Here is a 20,728-nt window from a genome sequence, read left to right as displayed (position 1 = left end):
CTCTGGGTGTGACTGGAGTATAATACATACTATAGCATCAGTCCCTGCTCAGTGCAGCTCTGGGTGTGACTGGAGTATAATATATACTATAGCATCAGTCCCTGCTCAGTGCAGCTCTGGGTGTGACTGGAGTATAATACATACTATGACAGCGGGACTGTGAGTGCAGCTCTGGGTGTGACTGGAGTATAACACATACTATAGCATCAGTCCCTGCTCAGTGCAGCTCTGGGTGTGACTGGAGTATAATACATACTATAGCATCAGTCCCTGCTCAGTGCAGCTCTGGGTGTGACTGGAGTATAATACATACTATAGCATCAGTCCCTGCTCAGTGCAGCTCTGGGTGTGACTGGAGTATAACACATACTATAGCATCAGTCCCTGCTCAGTGCAGCTCTGGGTGTGACTGGAGTATAACACATACTATGGCATCAGTCCCTGCTCAGTGCAGCTCTGGGTGTGACTGGAGTATAATACATACTATGACAGCAGGACTGTGAGTGCAGCTCTGGGTGTGACTGGAGTATAACACATACTATAGCATCAGTCCCTGCTCAGTGCAGCTCTGGGTGTGACTGGAGTATAATACATACTATAGCATCAGTCCCTGCTCAGTGCAGCTCTGGGTGTGACTGGAGTATAATACATACTATAGCATCAGTCCCTGCTCAGTGCAGCTCTGGGTGTGACTGGAGTATAATACATACTATGACAGCGGGACTGTGAGTGCAGCTCTGGGTGTGACTGGAGTATAACACATACTATAGCATCAGTCCCTGCTCAGTGCAGCTCTGGGTGTGACTGGAGTATAATATATACTATAGCATCAGTCCCTGCTCAGTGCAGCTCTGGGTGTGACTGGAGTATAATACATACTATAGCATCAGTCCCTGCTCAGTGCAGCTCTGGGTGTGACTGGAGTATAATATATACTATAGCATCAGTCCCTGCTCAGTGCAGCTCTGGGTGTGACTGGAGTATAATACATACTATAGCATCAGTCCCTGCTCAGTGCAGCTCTGGGTGTGACTGGAGTATAACACATACTATGGCATCAGTCCCTGCTCAGTGCAGCTCTGGGTGTGACTGGAGTATAATACATACTATGGCATCAGTCCCTGCTCAGTGCAGCTCTGGGTGTGACTGGAGTATAACACATACTATGGCATCAGTCCCTGCTCAGTGCAGCTCTGGGTGTGACTGGAGTATAATATATACTATAGCATCAGTCCCTGCTCAGTGCAGCTCTGGGTGTGACTGGAGTATAATACATACTATAGCATCAGTCCCTGCTCAGTGCAGCTCTGGGTGTGACTGGAGTATAATACATACTATAGCATAAGTCCCTGCACAGTGCAGCTCTGGGTGTGACTGGAGTATAACACATACTATAGCATCAGTCCCTGCTCAGTGCAGCTCTGGGTGTGACTGGAGTATAACACATACTATGGCATCAGTCCCTGCTCAGTGCAGCTCTGGGTGTGACTGGAGTATAATATATACTATAGCATCAGTCCCTGCTCAGTGCAGCTCTGGGTGTGACTGGAGTATAATACATACTATAGCATCAGTCCCTGCTCAGTGCAGCTCTGGGTGTGACTGGAGTATAATACATACTATGACAGCGGGACTGTGAGTGCAACTCTGGGTGTGACTGGAGTATAACACATACTATAGCATCAGTCCCTGCTCAGTGCAGCTCTGGGTGTGACTGGAGTATAATATATACTATAGCATCAGTCCTTGCTCAGTGCAGCTCTGGGTGTGACTGGAGTATAATACATACTATAGCATCAGTCCCTGCTCAGTGCAGCTCTGGGTGTGACTGGAGTATAACACATACTATGGCATCAGTCCCTGCTCAGTGCAGCTCTGGGTGTGACTGGAGTATAATACATACTATGGCATCAGTCCCTGCTCAGTGCAGCTCTGGGTGTGACTGGAGTATAACACATACTATGGCATCAGTCCCTGCTCAGTGCAGCTCTGGGTGTGACTGGAGTATAACACATACTATAGCATCAGTCCCTGCTCAGTGCAGCTCTGGGTGTGACTGGAGTATAATACATACTATAGCATCAGTCCCTGCTCAGTGCAGCTCTGGGTGTGACTGGATTATAACACATACTATGGCATCAGTCCCTGCTGAGTGCAGCTTTGGGTGTGACTGGAGTATAACACATACTATGGCATCAGTCCCTGCTCAGTGCAGCTCTGGGTGTGACTGGAGTATAATACATACTATAGCATCAGTCCCTGCTCAGTGCAGCTCTGGGTGTGACTGGAGTATAACACATACTATGGCATCAGTCCCTGCTGAGTGCAGCTCTGGGTGTGACTGTAGTATAACACATACTATAGCATCAGTCCCTGCTCAGTGCAGCTCTGGGTGTGACTGGAGTATAATACATACTATAGCATCAGTCCCTGCTGAGTGCAGCTCTGGGTGTGACTGGAGTATAACACATACTATAGCATCAGTCCCTGCTCAGTGCAGCTCTGGGTGTGACTGGAGTATAATACATACTATAGCATCAGTCCCTGCTGAGTGCAGCTTTGGGTGTGACTGGAGTATAACACATACTATGGCATCAGTCCCTGCTCAGTGCAGCTCTGGGTGTGACTGGAGTATAATACATACTATAGCATCAGTCCCTGCTCAGTGCAGCTCTGGGTGTGACTGGAGTATAACACATACTATAGCATCAGTCCCTGCTCAGTGCAGCTCTGGGTGTGACTGGAGTATAATACATACTATAGCATCAGTCCCTGCTCAGTGCAGCTCTGGGTGTGACTGGAGTATAACACATACTATAGCATAAGTCCCTGCACAGTGCAGCTCTGGGTGTGACTGGAGTATAACACATACTATGACAGTGGGACTGTGAGTGCAGCTCTGGGTGTGACTGGAGTATAACACATACTATAACAGCAGGATTGTGAGTGCAGCTCTGGGTGTGACTGGAGTATAACACATACTATGACAGTGGGACTGTCAGTGCAGCTCTGGGTATGACTGGAGTATAACACATACTATAGCATCAGTCCCTGCTCAGTGCAGCTCTGGGTGTGACTGGAGTATAATACATACTATGACAGTGGGACTGTCAGTGCAGCTCTGGGTGTGACTGGAGTATAATACATACTATGACAGTGGGACTGTCAGTGCAGCTCTGGGTGTGACTGGAGTATAATACATACTATAACAGTGGGACTGTCAGTGCAGCTCTGGGTGTGACTGGAGTATAATACATACTATGACAGTGGGACTGTCAGTGCAGCTCTGGGTGTGACTGGAGTATAATACATACTATGACAGTGGGACTGTCAGTGCAGCTCTGGGTGTGACTGGAGTATAATACATACTATGACAGTGGGACTGTCAGTGCAGCTCTGGGTGTGACTGGAGTATAACACATACTATGACAGTGGGACTGTCAGTGCAGCTCTGGGTGTGACTGGAGTATAACACATACTATGACATCAGTCCCTGCTCAGTGCAGCTCTGGGTGTGACTGGAGTATAACACATACTATAGCATCAGTCCCTGCTCAGTGCAGCTTTGGGTGTGACTGGAGTATAACACATACTATAGCATCAGTCCCTGCTCAGTGCAGCTTGGGGTGTGACTGGAGTATAACACATACTATAGCATCAGTCCCTGCTCAGTGCAGCTCTGGGTGTGACTGGAGTATAACACATACTACGGCATCAGTCCCTGCTGATTGCAGCTCTGGGTGTGACTGGAGTATAACACATACTATAGCATCAGTCCCTGCTCAGTGCAGCTCTGGGTGTGACTGGAGTATAACACATACTATGTCATTAGTCCCTGCTCAGTGCAGCTCTGGGTGTGACTGGAGTATAACACATACTATAGCATCAGTCCCTGCTCAGTGCAGCTCTGGGTGTGACTGGAGTATAACACATACTATGTCATTAGTCCCTGCTCAGTGCAGCTCTGGGTGTGACTGGAGTATAACACATACTATAGCATCAGTCCCTGCTCAGTGCAGCTCTGGGTGTGACTGGAGTATAATACATACTATAGCATCAGTCCCTGCTCAGTGCAGCTCTGGGTGTGACTGGAGTATAACACATACTATGGCATCAGTCCCTGCTCAGTGCAGCTCTGGGTGTGACTGGAGTATAACACATACTATGTCATTAGTCCCTGCTCAGTGCAGCTCTGGGTGTGACTGGAGTATAACACATACTATAGCATCAGTCCCTGCTCAGTGCAGCTCTGGGTGTGACTGGAGTATAACACATACTATAGCATCAGTCCCTGCTGATTGCAGCTTTGGGTGTGACTGGAGTATGGATTATTGTTTGGAATGTTATAAAAGAATATGTTTTAATGATTGGTCTCGTTAGGGTCCTAATTATCTGAGACCTCGTTATGTGGAGACGTGTTCCAGTCCTGCAGGGGCCGCACCTCGGGACCCTGATAAATGAGCGGCTCCTGGCCCGCGGTCATGTGACCTAATTACATCTCCGCTCTGTAGGAGGAGGATCCGGGGCCCCGGGGGCAGTGCGGGGGCCTCGCATCACCATCACATGGAGGCAGTAAGACAACATGGGGGCGCTCTGCCCGGTGTACAGCACTCCACTATATGTGGGTGATATACAGGGACCTGGATGGCCCCAAACCGGGCAATAACCACTAATACCGACCCCACACCAGGGAATAACCACTAATACCGACCCCACACCAGGGAATAACCACTAATACTGACCCCACACTGGCCAATAACCTCTAATACTGACCCCACACCGGCCAATAACCACTAATACCGACCCCACACCGGCCAATAACCACTAATACTGACCCCACACCGGGGAATAACCACTAATACTGAACCCCACACCGGCCAATAACCTCTAATACTGACCCCACACCGGCCAATAACCACTAATACCGACCCCACACCGGGGAATAACCACTAATACTGACCCCCACACCGGGGAATAACCACTAATACTGACCCCACACCGGCCAATAACCACTAATACTGACCCCCACACCGGCCAATAACCACCAATACTGACCCCACACCGGCCAATAACCACTAATACCGACCCCACACCGGCCAATAACCACTAATACTGACCCCCACACCGGGGAATAACCACTAATACTGACCCCCACACCGGGGAATAACCACTAATACTGACCCCACACCGGCCAATAACCACTAATACTGACCCCCACACCGGCCAATAACCACCAATACTGACCCCACACCGGCCAATAACCACTAATACCGACCCCACACCGGGGAATAACCACTAATACCGACCCCACACCGGCCAATAACCACTAATACCGACCCCACACCGGGGAATAACCACTAATACTGACCCCCACACCGGGGAATAACCACTAATACTGACCCCACACCGGCCAATAACCACTAATACTGACCCCCACACCGGCCAATAACCACCAATACTGACCCCACACCGGCCAATAACCACTAATACCGACCCCACACCGGCCAATAACCACTAATACCGACCCCACACCGGCCAATAACCACTAATACTGACCCCACACCGGCCAATAACCACTAATACTGACCCCACACCGGCCAATAACCACTAATACTGACCCCCACACCGGCCAATAACCACTAATACCGACCCCACACCGGCCAATAACCACTAATACTGACCCCACACCGGCCAATAACCACTAATACCGACCCCACACCGGCCAATAACCACTAATACTGACCCCACACCGGCCAATAACCACTAATACTGACCCCACACCGGCCAATAACCACTAATACCGACCCCACACCGGCCAATAACCTCTAATACTGACCCCACACCGGCCAATAACCACCAATACTGACCCCACACCGGCCAATAACCACTAATACTGACTCCCACACCGGCCAATAACCACTAATACTGACCCCCACACCGGGGAATAACCACTAATACCGACCCCACACCGGCCAATAACCACTAATACTGACCCCACACCGGCCAATAACCACTAATACTGACCCCCACACCGGCCAATAACCACTAATACTGACCCCACACCGGCCAATAACCACTAATACCGACCCCACACTGGCCAATAACCACTAATACTGACCCCCACACCGGCCAATAACCACTAATACTGACCCCCACACCGGCCAATAACCACTAATACTGACCCCACACCGGCCAATAACCACTAATACTGACCCCCACACCGGCCAATAACCACTAATACCGACCCCACACCGGCCAATAACCACTAATACCGACCCCACACCGGCCAATAACCACTTATACTGACCCCCACACCGGCCAATAACCACTAATACTGACCCCCACACCGGCCAATAACCACTAATACCGACCCCACACCGGCCAATAACCACTAATACTGACCCCACACCGGCCAATAACCACTAATACTGACCCCACACCGGCCAATAACCACTAATACTGACCCCCACACCGGCCAATAACCACTAATACTGACCCCACACCGGCCAATAACCACTAATACTGACCCCCACACCGGCCAATAACCACTAATACTGACCCCCACACCGGCCAATAACCACTAATACTGACCCCCACACCGGCCAATAACCACTAATACTGACCCCCACACCGGCCAATAACCACTAATACTGACCCCCACACCGGCCAATAACCACTAATACTGACCCCCACACCGGCCAATAACCACTAATACTGACCCCACACCGGCCAATAACCACTAATACTGACCCCACACCGGCCAATAACCACTAATACTGACCCCACACCGGCCAATAACCTTAGACTTGTCAGTCTATGAGGATGAGGGGTGACACAAGAGCTTACAGTCTATGAGGATGAGGGGGTGACACAAGAGCTTACAGTCTATGAGGATGAGGGGGACACAAGAGCTTACAGTCTATGAGGATGAGGGGAGGACACAAGAGCTTACAATCTATGAGGATGAGGGGAGGACACAAGAGCTTACAATCTATGAGGATGAGGGGGTGACACAAGAGCTTACAGTCTATGAGGATGAGGGGGACACAAGAGCTTACAGTCTATGAGGATGAGGGGTGACACAAGAGCTTACAGTCTATGAGGATGAGGGGGTGACACAAGAGCTTACAGTCTATGAGGATGAGGGGCTGACACAAGAGCTTACAGTCTATGAGGATGAAGGGGTGACACAAGAGCTTACAGTCTATGAGGATGAGGGGGTGACACAAGAGCTTACAGTCTATGAGGATGAGGGGGTGACACAAGAGCTTACAGTCTTTGAGGATGAGGGGGTGACACAAGAGCTTACAGTCTATGAGGATGAAGGGGTGACACAAGAGCTTACAGTCTATGATGATGAGGGGAGACACAAGAGCTTACAGTCTATGAGGATGAGGGGGTGACACAAGAGCTTACAGTCTATGAGGATGAGGGGGTGATACAAGAGCTTACAGTCTATAAGGATGAGGGGGGACACAAGAGCTTACAGTCTATGAGGATGAGGGGGGACACAAGAGCTTACAGTCTATGAGGATGAGGGAGGACACAAGAGCTTACAGTCTATGAGAATGAGGGGGTGACACAAGAGCTTACAGTCTATGAGGATGAGGGGGTGACACAAGAGCTTACAGTCTATGAGGATGAGGGGGTGACACAAGAGCTTACAGTCTATGAGGATGAGGGGGGACACAAGAGCTTACAGTCTATGAGGATGAGGGGGTGACACAAGAGCTTACAGTCTATGAGGATGAGGGGGTGACACAAGAGCTTACAGTCTATGAGGATGAGGGGGTGACACAAGAGCTTACAGTCTATGAGGATGAGGGGGGACACAAGAGCTTACAGTCTATGAGGATGAGGGGGTGACACAAGAGCTTACAGTCTATGAGGATGAGGGGTGATACAAGATGTTGTATAATGGTCCAGCCATTCTTTATAAGGGAACATTATTAAATCATTTAATAAATAAAGATGTTGCAGCTTGCACCAGCCATCACCCGCATCTTATTTACAGGATCTAAGGTGAAAGTGACTGCGGAGAAGCCGGGAGCTTGTATAGATCTGCTGTTTGCCGGATAACAGACGGGAGATAGGACACAGGATGGATCAGTAAAGGGAGAGGTGACATCATGCAGTTAGTGAGTTATACATCTGCCTAAGAGATGGGATATAAGAGCAGGTCTGAAACATTGGAGGGTGAGGATTAGTCTGAGAATCCGGGGAAGGGCATTCCAGAGAATTGGTGCAGCTCGGGAGAAGTCCTGGAGACGTGCATAAGAGGTTAGAATTATGGTAGAGATGAATCTAATGTCACTGGCAGATGGAAGAGCACGGGAAGGGAGATAGAAGAGAGATAGGGAGGAGCAGCACTGTGCAGAGCTGTGTGGATGAGGGTGATTATTTTATAGGAGACGGGCAGCCAGTGCAGTGACCGGCACAGACTGGAGGCATCTGTGTAGTGTTTGGTGTGATAGACGAGCCCGGCTGCTGCATTACGTATACATTGTAGAGGAGAGGGATTGGTAACTAGAAGATGACCAGTAGGGAGTTACTGGGAGTTGTGGGCGGCTCTTTCAATCACCAAGGGGGTATGCAACACCCCTGCCAATGCATAAGCAGCTGGGATGTTGCTCATAGCGCCCTCTCTTGGTCAGGGGCTGTTAGGGAGACCGTAGACATCATGTAATTGCAGCTGTAAATTCTGTCTGGAAAGGCAACAGTTAACTGGTGTGTAATTAGCCAATAATCTGTCTGCTATGTTAGCTGGAGTGTGATTGGAGAGGGGTGACCACCTGACCAGGGGCAGTATAAATACCCCTGCTGGGGGAAAGCACATGGTCAGATCTCCTGGTGTGTCAGTCAGAGACGCACGCCAGCGCTGCCGCACATACTAATCCCAGGGACTACTAGAGCCGCAGGCCTACCGTCCCCCCCCCAGGCCAGAGTCTGTGACACACGAGACCCCCCCCCCCCAGGCCAGAGTCTGTGATACACGAGATCCCCCCCCCCCCCCCAGGCCAGAGTCTGTGATACACGAGACCCCCCCCAGGCCAGAGTCTGTGATACACGAGACCCCCCCCAGGCCAGAGTCTGTGATACACGAGACCCCCCCCAGGCCAGAGTCTGTGATACACGAGACCCCCCCCAGGCCAGAGTCTGTGATACACGAGACCCCCCCCAGGCCAGAGTCTGTGATACACGAGACCCCCCCCAGGCCAGAGTCTGTGATACACGAGACCCCCCCCAGGCCAGAGTCTGTGATACACGAGACCCCCCCCAGGCCAGAGTCTGTGATACACGAGACCCCCCCCCCCCGCCAGAGCAGAGTCTGTGATACACGAGACCCCCCCCCCCGCCAGAGCAGAGTCTGTGATACACGAGACCCCCCCCCCCGCCAGAGCAGAGTCTGTGCTCTGGCGGGGGGGGGGGGGTCTCCTGTATCACAGACTCTGCTCTGGCGGGGGGGGGGTCTCGTGTATCACAGACTCTGCTCTGGCGGGGGGGGGGTCTCGTGTATCAGAGTCTGTGATACACGAGACCCCCCCCCCCCCCCCCCAAGGCCAGAGTCTGTGATACACGAGACCCCCCCCCCCCCCCAGGCCAGAGTCTGTGATACAGGAGACCCCCCCCCCAGGCCAGAGTCTGTGATACACGAAACCACTTCAATCAGCGCGTAGTAATCCCGGATAACACTGACATTGAGGCTCATGTTGTGGAAAACCGGTCAAATAATTTATTAACAATTATTCTTTAACAATGTCCAACATTAGTGAAAACATTAGGCACTTTCAGTGCAGGAAATCTCCATCCAACAGTAACGGCTCGGGACTGCACTATGGACTCCCAGATGGCAAGTCGGCCAGACGAGCAAAGTGCACATCACACATCTCCACGTTCCGCCTGCTGGGACTTCAGAACTAAAGAAAAACACAAAATATACAAAACAGTAAAACAGAACAACCAATAAATTAGGGAGGGAGGGGGGGAGGGGCTGCTGCTATCAAGAGAGGAAGGGGGAGGAGACTCGCTCCCCTTATATACAGAAAACAAGAGGGGAGGAGGGAAGTGCTCTGCAGCAAACCTCCTCCCCCTAAAGTGCACTTATAATTATTAACCCCTTACACCTCCACAACATCCTCCACCAGTCCAGGTGTACCCTCCGTAACCCGCCGGGCGTACACCGCAGGAGGAGGAGGCTGTAATATGTATCTCCCGTTCTCCCTTGGATACACTGGATTCAATCTCCTTTCGTTGACCCTGTAAACACCCCGGAGATACGAGCGGCGCCTCTGTGGAGCCTCCGGTGCTGATAGCTCCGGGACGTGTTTGTTCAGCAGGTGCTGGTCCCACTCTCTGCTCCCGGCTCCAGAAATATTCTACAGGACCGGAAACCTGACAATTACCCAGAAACGAGCCGGGGACATCAGTGACACATGGAGACATGGCCACCACTGGCCCAGAGGAAGACGCTCCTCATCCCCGCTAAACCGAGCAGAACTCTCCTGGACCTCATCATACCTCTCCAACCAAACGTGTCCATCGCTCTCACACCTCCTCACCTCCCCCTCTGTCCTGGGACCCCTGATCTCCCCCTATACACCTCTGTCCTGGGACCCCTGATCCTCACCCCCTCTGTCCTGGGACCCCTGATCTCCCTGCTCTACACCTCTGTCCCGGGACCCCTGCTCTTCTCCCTCTACACCTCTGTCCTGGGACCCCTGATCTCCCTGCTCTACACCTCTGTCCCGGGACCCCTGCTCTTCTCCCTCTACACCTCTGTCCTGGGACCCCTGCTCTTCTCCCTCTACACCTCTGTCCTGGGACCCCTGCTCTTCTCCCTCTACACCTCTGTCCTGGGACCCCTGCTCTTCACCATCTACACCTCTGTCCTGGGACCCCTGCTCTTCTCCCTCTACACCTCTGTCCTGGGACCCCTGCTCTTCTCCATCTACACCTCTGTCCTGGGACCCCTGCTCTTCTCCATCTACACCTCTGTCCTGGGACCCCTGCTCTTCTCCCTCTACACCTCTGTCCTGGGACCCCTGCTCTTCTCCCTCTACACCTCTGTCCTGGGACCCCTGCTCTTCTCCCTCTACACCTCTGTCCTGGGACCCCTGCTCTTCTCCCTCTACACCTCTGGCCTGGGACCCCTGCTCTTCCCCATCTACACCTCTGTCCTGGGACCCCTGCTCTCCTCCCTCTACACCTCTGTCCTGGGACCCCTGCTCCTCCCCCTCTACACCTCTGTCCTGGGACCCCTGCTCTTCACCCTCTACACCTCTGTCCTGGGACCCCTGCTCTTCTCCCTCTACACCTCTGTCCTGGGAGCCCTGCTCTTCTCCCTCTACACCTCTGTCCTGGGACCCCTGCTCTTCTCCCTCTACACCTCTGTCCTGGGACCCCTGCTCCTCACCCTCTACACCTCTGTCCTGGGACCCCTGCTCTTCTCCCCCTACACCTCTGTCCTGGGACCCCCGCTCTTCTCCCTCTACACCTCTGTCCTGGGACCCCTGCTCTTCTCCATCTACACCTCTGTCCTGGGACCCCTGCTCTTCTCCCTCTACACCTCTGTCCTGGGACCCCTGCTCTTCTCCCTCTACACCTCTGTCCTGGGACCCCTGCTCTTCTCCCTCTACACCTCTGTCCTGGGACCCCTGCTCTTCTCCCTCTACACCTCTGTCCTGGGACCCCTGCTCTTCTCCCTCTACACCTCTGTCCTGGGACCCCTGCTCTTCTCCATCTACACCTCTGTCCTGGGAGCCCTGCTCTTCTCCATCTACACCTCTGTCCTGGGACCCCTGCTCTTCTCCATCTACACTCCTGGCCTAGGACCCCTGCTCTTCTCCCTCTACACCTCTGTCCTGGGACCCCTGCTCTTCTCCCTCTACACCTCTGTCCTGGGACCCCTGCTCTTCTCCCTCTACACCTCTGTCCTGGGACCCCTGCTCTTCTCCATCTACACCTCTGTCCTGGGACCCCTGCTCCTCCCCCTCTACACCTCTGTCCTGGGACCCCTGCTCTTCTCCCTCTACACCTCTGGCCTGGGACCTCTGCTCTTCTCCCTCTACACCTCTGTCCTGGGACCCCTGCTCTTCTCCATCTACACCTCTGTCCTGGGACCCCTGCTCTTCTCCCTCTACACCTCTGTCCTGGGACCCCTGCTCTTCTCCCTCTACACCTCTGTCCTGGGACCCCTGCTCTTCTCCCTCTACACCTCTGTCCTGGGACCCCTGCTCTTCTCCCTCTACACCTCTGTCCTGGGACCCCTGCTCTTCTCCCTCTACACCTCTGTCCTGGGACCCCTGCTCCTCTCCATCTACACCTCTGTCCTGGGACCCCTGCTCTTCTCCCTCTACACCTCTGTCCTGGGACCCCTGCTCTTCACCCTCTACACCTCTGTCCTGGGACCCCTGCTCTTCTCCATCTACACCTCTGGCCTGGGACCCCTACTCTTCACCCTCTACACCTCTGTCCTGGGACCCCTGCTCCTCCCCCTCTACACCTCTGTCCTGGGACCCCTGCTCTTCTCCATCTACACCTCTGTCCTGGGACCCCTGCTCTTCTCCATCTACACCTCTGTCCTGGGACCCCTGCTCTTCTCCCTCTACACCTCTGTCCTGGGACCCCTGCTCTTCTCCATCTACACCTCTGTCCTGGGACCCCTGCTCTTCACCCTCTACACCTCTGTCCTAGGACCCCTGCTCTTCTCCATCTACACCTCTGTCCTGGGACCCCTGCTCTTCCCCCTCTACACCTCTGTCCTGGGACCCCTGCTCTTCTCCATCTACACCTCTGTCCTGGGACCCCTGCTCCTCACCCTCTACACCTCTGTCCTGGGACCCCTGCTCTTCTCCATCTACACCTCTGTCCTGGGACCCCTGCTCTTCTCCATCTACACCTCTGTCCTGGGACCCCTGCTCTTCTCCATCTACACCTCTGTCCTGGGACCCCTGCTCTTCTCCCTCTACACCTCTGTCCTGGGACCCCTGCTCTTCACCATCTACACCTCTGTCCTGGGACCCCTGCTCTTCTCCATCTACACCTCTGTCCTGGGACCCCTGCTCTTCTCCATCTACACCTCTGTCCTGGGACCCCTGCTCTTCTCCATCTACACCTCTGTCCTGGGACCCCTGCTCTTCTCCATCTACACCTCTGTCCTGGGACCCCTGCTCTCCCCCTCTACACCTCTGTCCTGGGACCCCTGCTCTTCTCCCTCTACACCTCTGTCCTGGGACCCCTGCTCTTCTCCCTCTACACCTCTGTCCTGGGACCCCTGCTCCTCTCCATCTACACCTCTGTCCTGGGACCCCTGCTCTTCTCCATCTACACCTCTGTCCTGGGACCCCTGCTCTTCTCCATCTACACCTCTGTCCTGGGACCCCTGCTCTTCTCCATCTACACTCCTGGCCTAGGACCCCTGCTCTTCTCCCTCTACACCTCTGTCCTGGGACCCCTGCTCTTCTCCCTCTACACCTCTGTCCTGGGACCCCCGCTCTTCTCCATCTACACCTCTGTCCTGGGACCCCTGCTCCTCCCCCTCTACACCTCTGTCCTGGGACCCCTGCTCTTCTCCCTCTACACCTCTGTCCTGGGACTCCTGCTCTTCTCCCTCTACACCTCTGTCCTGGGACCCCTGCTCTTCACCCTCTACACCTCTGTCCTGGGACCCCTGCTCTTCTCCCTCTACACCTCTGTCCTGGGACCCCTGCTCTTCTCCATCTACACCTCTGTCCTGGGACCCCTGCTCTTCACCCTCTACACCTCTGTCCTGGGACCCCTGCTCTTCTCCATCTACACCTCTGTCCTGGGACCCCTGCTCTTCTCCATCTACACCTCTGTCCTGGGACCCCTGCTCTTCTCCCTCTACACCTCTGTCCTGGGACCCCTGCTCTTCTCCCTCTACACCTCTGTCCTGGGACCCTTGCTCTTCTCCATCTACACCTCTGTCCTGGGACCCCTGCTCTTCTCCATCTACACCTCTGTCCTGGGACCCCTGCTCTTCTCCATCTACACCTCTGTCCTGGGACCCCTGCTCTTCTCCATCTACACCTCTGTCCTGGGACCCCTGCTCTTCTCCCTCTACACCTCTGTCCTGGGACCCCTGCTCTTCATCCTCTACACCTCTGTCCTGGGACCCCTGCTCCTCACCCTCTACACCTCTGTCCTGGGACCCCTGCTCTTCTCCCTCTACACCTCTGTCCTGGGACCCCTGCTCTTCTTTCTCTACACCTCTGTCCTGGGACCCCTGCTCTTCTCCATCTACACCTCTGTCCTGGGACCCCTGCTCTTCTCCCTCTACACCTCTGTCCTGGGACCCCTGCTCTTCTCCCTCTACACCTCTGTCCTGGGACCCCTGCTCTTCTCCATCTACACCTCTGTCCTGGGACCCCTGCTCTTCACCCTCTACACCTCTGTCCTGGGACCCCTGCTCTTCTCCATCTACACCTCTGTCCTGGGACCCCTGCTCTTCTCCCTCTACACCTCTGTCCTGGGACCCCTGCTCTTCACCATCTACACCTCTGTCCTGGGACCCCTGCTCTTCTCCCTCTACACCTCTGTCCTGGGACCCCTGCTCTTCTCCATCTACACCTCTGTCCTGGGACCCCCGCTCTTCTCCATCTACACCTCTGTCCTGGGACCCCTGCTCCTCCCCCTCTACACCTCTGTCCTGGGACCCCTGCTCTTCTCCCTCTACACCTCTGTCCTGGGACCCCTGCTCTTCACCATCTACACCTCTGTCCTGGGACCCCTGCTCTTCTCCCTCTACACCTCTGTCCTGGGACCCCTGCTCCTCTCCCTCTACACCTCTGTCCTGGGACCCCTGCTCTTCTCCCTCTACACCTCTGTCCTGGGACCCCTGCTCCTCCCCCTCTACACCTCTGTCCTGGGACCCCTGCTCTTCTCCATCTACACCTCTGTCTGGGACCCCTGCTCTTCTCCCTCTACACCTCTGTCCTGGGACCCCTGCTCCTCACCCTCTACACCTCTGTCCTGGGACCCCTGCTCTTCCCCCTCTACACCTCTGTCCTGGGACCCCTACTCTTCACCCTCTACACCTCTGTCCTGGGACCCCTGCTCCTCTCCCTCTACACCTCTGTCCTGGGACCCCTGCTCTTCTCCCTCTACACCTCTGTCCTGGGACCCCTGCTCCTCCCCCTCTACACCTCTGTCCTGGGACCCCTGCTCTTCTCCCTCTACACCCCTGTCCTGGGACCCCTGCTCCTCACCCTCTACACCTCTGTCCTGGGACCCCTGCTCCTCACCCTCTACACCTCTGTCCTGGGACCCCTGCTCTACCCCCTCTACACCTCTGTCCCGGGACCCCTGCTCTTCACCCTCTACACCTCTGTCCTGGGACCCCTGCTCTACCCCCTCTACACGTCAGTCCTGGGACCCCTGCTCTTCTCCATCTACACCTTTACTATTCCTTGCCCTCATCATCACCTTGACCTACAAAGCTATCCACACCCTGTCCCCTCCATATATCCCTGACCTCATACCTCCCCACACGTATCTCCATTCCTCCCCTGGATATGGGGAGCAGGCAGGTCCTATGGCCCAGTGATTGTACAGACTTTCTCTCCTTCTCACACATCACTAAAGTCTCCAAATCCTTCAGTATATTCTGCTCCTCAGAGGTCCTCGCGGTGGAGATCGCTCCCTATACTTCTTCCATATGAAGGGTTCAGTCCTGGCTTTCCGGAACTCAAGAGTGAACACCTAGAAATGAGGCTTCGCGTAACTGAGGACCTCACAGGTTTCCCTCCCCCAAGAGTGCGATTTAAATATCTCTTGTGGCCTGATGAAGGTTAATGAACGAGCTAATTACCTGACGCAGAACATTCACTCCTGCAGATATAATGAGGCTTATCCTAACGATGCAACCCTGCAGGGACCAAAGAATCACAGCTTCACCCTCCAGAAACATGATTGACATGGTCATCCAGAACCAGACAGAACCAGCACAGCAGTGAGCTCTGAGAAACCCATAACCACCAAGAGACCCATAACCATCTAGGTTCTGAAAAAGTGACACAACCAGAACCAACAACAAGCCCAACACCATCACAGATTTACTATCACCAGCACCATCAAATCTCCGTGTCAATGACAGAGCCACAAGCACCAACCACTTTAGCCCATAACCAATAACTAACCCACGGTCACCACCAAGAGACCCATAACCATCTCCGCTCTGAAGAACAGAAGCAGCACCACCAACCGGCCCAGAGCCATTGAATTCCAACATCTTTAGGAGATTTATCGTCAACAGCAGGACCCACATCATCAAAACTCTGTGCCAACGAAAATACCACAACAAGCATTGATAACCGTCCACCAAAAACCCACCAAGGGTCATCTCCAGGCATCACCATTAATAGATTCATATTCACTATAATTCGTAGGGACCCCTGCATGGCGACCCAGTGTAACTGACAGATCCAATGTCACCCTAATGACTGCCATCATCAATGTCACCATCAGTACCTCCACCATCAGAGCCCTGCACCAATGATAGACCCGGGGTCACCATCACTACCTCCACCATCAGAGCCCTGCACCAATGATAGACCCGGGGTCACCATCACTACCTCCACCATCAGAGCCCTGCACCAATGATAGACCCGGGGTCACCATCACTACCTCCACCATCAGAGCCCTGCACCAATGATAGACCCGGGGTCACCATCACTACCTCCACCATCATAGCCCTGCACCAATGATACACCCGGGGTCACCATCACTACCTCCACCATCAGAGCCCCGCACCAATGATAGACCCGGGGTCACCATCGCTACCTCCACCATCAGAGCCCTGCACCAATGATAGACCCGGGGTCACCATCACTACCTCCACCATCAGAGCCCCGCACCAATGATAGACCCGGGGTCACCATCACTACCTCCACCATCAGAGCCCCGCACCAATGATACACCCGGGGTCACCATCACTACCTCCACCATCAGAGCCCCGCACCAATGATAGACCCGGGGTCACCATCACTACCTCCACCATCAGAGCCCCGCACCAATGATACACCCGGGGTCACCATCACTACCTCCACCATCAGAGCCCTGCACCAATGATAGACCCGGGGTCACCATCACTACCTCCACCATCAGAGCCCTGCACCAATGATAGACCCGGGGTCACCATCACTACCTCCACCATCAGAGCCCTGCACCAATGATACACCCGGGGTCACCATCACTACCTCCACCATCAGAGCCCCGCACCAATGATAGACCCGGGGTCACTATCACTACCTCCACCATCAGAGCCCTGCACCAATGATAGACCCGGGGTCACCATCACTACCTCCACCATCAGAGCCCTGCACCAATGATACACCCGGGGTCACCATCGCTACCTCCACCATCAGAGCCCTGCACCAATGATACACCCGGGGTCACCATCACTACCTCCACCATCACAGCCCCGCACCAATGATAGACCCGGGGTCACCATCACTACCTCCACCATCAGAGCCCTGCACCAATGATACACCCGGGGTCACCATCACTACCTCCACCATCAGAGCCCTGCACCAATGATAGACCCGGGGTCACCATCACTACCTCCACCATCAGAGCCCTGCACCAATGATAGACCCGGGGTCACCATCACTACCTCCACCATCAGAGCCCTGCACCAATGATAGACCCGGGGTCACCATCACTACCTCCACCATCAGAGCCCTGCACCAATGATAGACCCGGGGTCACCATCACTACCTCCACCATCAGAGCCCTGCACCAATGATAGACCCGGGGTCACCATCACTACCTCCACCATCAGAGCCCCGCACCAATGATACACCCGGGGTCACCATCACTACCTCCACCATCAGAGCCCTGCACCAATGATAGACCCGGGGTCACCATCACTACCTCCACCATCAGAGCCCTGCACCAATGATAGACCCGGGGTCACCATCACTACCTCCACCATCAGAGCCCTGCACCAATGATACACCCGGGGTCACCATCACTACCTCCACCATCAGAGCCCTGCACCAATGATAGACCCGGGGTCACCATCACTACCTCCACCATCAGAGCCCTGCACCAATGATAGACCCGGGGTCACCATCACTACCTCCACCATCAGAGCCCTGCACCAATGATAGACCCGGGGTCACCATCACTACCTCCACCATCAGAGCCCTGCACCAATGATAGACCCGGGGTCACCATCACTACCTCCACCATCAGAGCCCTGCACCAATGATAGACCCGGGGTCACCATCACTACCTCCACCATCAGAGCCCCGCACCAATGATACACCCGGGGTCACCATCACTACCTCCACCATCAGAGCCCTGCACCAATGATAGACCCGGGGTCACCATCACTACCTCCACCATCAGAGCCCTGCACCAATGATAGACCCGGGGTCACCATCACTACCTCCACCATCAGAGCCCTGCACCAATGATAGACCCGGGGTCACCATCACTACCTCCACCATCAGAGCCCTGCACCAATGATAGACCCGGGGTCACCATCACTACCTCCACCATCAGAGCCCTGCACCAATGATAGACCCGGGGTCACCATCACTACCTCCACCATCAGAGCCCTGCACCAATGATAGACCCGGGGTCACCATCACTACCTCCACCATCAGAGCCCCGCACCAATGATACACCCGGGGTCACCATCACTACCTCCACCATCAGAGCCCTGCACCAATGATAGACCCGGGGTCACCATCACTACCTCCACCATCAGAGCCCTGCACCAATGATAGACCCGGGGTCACCATCACTACCTCCACCATCAGAGCCCTGCACCAATGATACACCCGGGGTCACCATCACTACCTCCACCATCAGAGCCCTGCACCAATGATAGACCCGGGGTCACCATCACTACCTCCACCATCAGAGCCCTGCACCAATGATAGACCCGGGGTCACCATCATTACCTCCACCATCAGAGCCCAGCACCAATGATAGACCCGGGGTCACCATCACTACCTCCACCATCAGAGCCCTGCACCAATGATAGACCCGGGGTCACCATCACTACCTCCACCATCAGAGCCCTGCACCAATGATACACCCGGGGTCACCATCACTACCTCCACCATCAGAGCCCTGCACCAATGATAGACCCGGGGTCACCATCACTACCTCCACCATCATAGCCCTGCACCAATGATAGACCCGGGGTCACCATCACTACCTCCACCATCAGAGCCCTGCACCAATGATACACCCGGGGTCACCATCACTACCTCCACCATCCTCCATTATCAGCCTATGCATCTATATTGGGGGTGGCAGTGATTGTTGGGGCTGTGGGTGAGGGTCTCTCATGGATAAAGCGGGGGCAGTGAGGAGGGGGCACAGCGATGGGCACGGCGCTCGCCCCAGGACCCAGGGAGCAGTTACAGACTCGTTATCACATCCGGGGCTCCGGCCCCTGGGACATAATTAACCCTTCTGGATACTCGGAGGCGGCGGGGGAATGGGAACTGCTCTCCCTAATCAGCGGGAGCCCAGATCTGACAGAGAGCCATTAATTAGGGAGTGACATGTGACCCGGGAGGGTTCACATACTTTCCTCATTAGCTTTCACTTATTGATGCTTATTAATAGATTGTTATAATGACTCCGGTCATGTGACTTATTATAATACTGAGAAGGAATCGGGAGGAGATGTGACCCAGCACAAAGCTGTGACTGTAATACATGAGCGCTGTATGACGGTATTACATGAGCGCTGTATGACGGTATTACATGAGCGCTGTATGACGGTATTACATGAGCACTGTATGACGGTATTACATGAGCACTGTATGACGGTATTACATGAGCACTGTATGACGGTATTACATGAGCGCTGTATGACGGTATTACATGAGCACTGTATGACGGTATTACATGAGCACTGTATGACGGTATTACATGAGCGCTGTTTGACGGTATTACATGAGCGCCGTATGGCGGTATTACATGAGCGCTGTATGACTGTAATACATGAGCGCTGTATGACGGTATTACATGAGCGCTGTATGACGGTATTACATGAGCACTGTATGACGGTATTACATGAGCACTGTATGACGGTATTACATGAGCGCTGTATGACGGTATTACATGAGCGCTGTATGACGGTATTACATGAGCGCTGTATGACGGTATTACATGAGCGCCGTATGACGGTATTACATGAGCACTGTATGGCGGCATTACATGAGCGCCGTATGACGGTATTACATGAGCGCCGTATGGCGGTATTACATGAGCGCCGTATGACGGTATTACATGAGCGCTGTATGACTGTATTACATGAGCGCCGTATGACTGTATTACATGAGCGCCGTATGACGGTATTACATGAGCGCCGTATGACGGTATTACATGAGCGCCGTATGACGGTATTACATGAGCGCCGTATGACGGTATTACATGAGCGCTGTATGACGGTATTACATGAGCGCTGTATGGCGGTATTACATGAGCGCTGTATGGCGGTATTACATGAGCGCTGTATGGCGGTATTACATGAGCGCTGTATGACGGTATTACATGAGCGCTGTATGACGGTATTACATGAGCGCTGTATGACGGTATTACATGAGCGCTGTATGACGGTATTACATGAGCGCTGTATGACTGTAATACATGAGCGCTATATGACTGTATTACATGAGCGCTGTATGACTGTATTACATGAGCACTGAATGGCGGTATTACATGAGCACTGAATGGCGGT

At 53.9% G+C, this 20,728-nt stretch overlaps 1 long non-coding RNA gene across 1 annotated transcript in view; it reads left to right on the top strand.

The window, feature by feature from the left end:
- The window catches only part of LOC140116379 (uncharacterized), an 83,093-nt gene that overhangs the window by 15,009 nt on the left and 47,356 nt on the right, over positions 1-20,728 (top strand). The window contains exon 2 of the long non-coding RNA XR_011852744.1: positions 8,015-8,138. This is a non-coding gene — a long non-coding RNA (uncharacterized lncRNA). The remainder of the gene's footprint in view (positions 1-8,014; positions 8,139-20,728) is intronic.

The sequence above is a fragment of the Engystomops pustulosus genome, chromosome 2, assembly GCF_040894005.1.
Source record: "Engystomops pustulosus chromosome 2, aEngPut4.maternal, whole genome shotgun sequence".
Lineage (NCBI taxonomy): Eukaryota > Metazoa > Chordata > Amphibia > Anura > Leptodactylidae > Engystomops > Engystomops pustulosus.
Note: the sequence above shows the minus strand (reverse complement) of the source record. Positions and strands in the feature narration are given on the sequence as shown.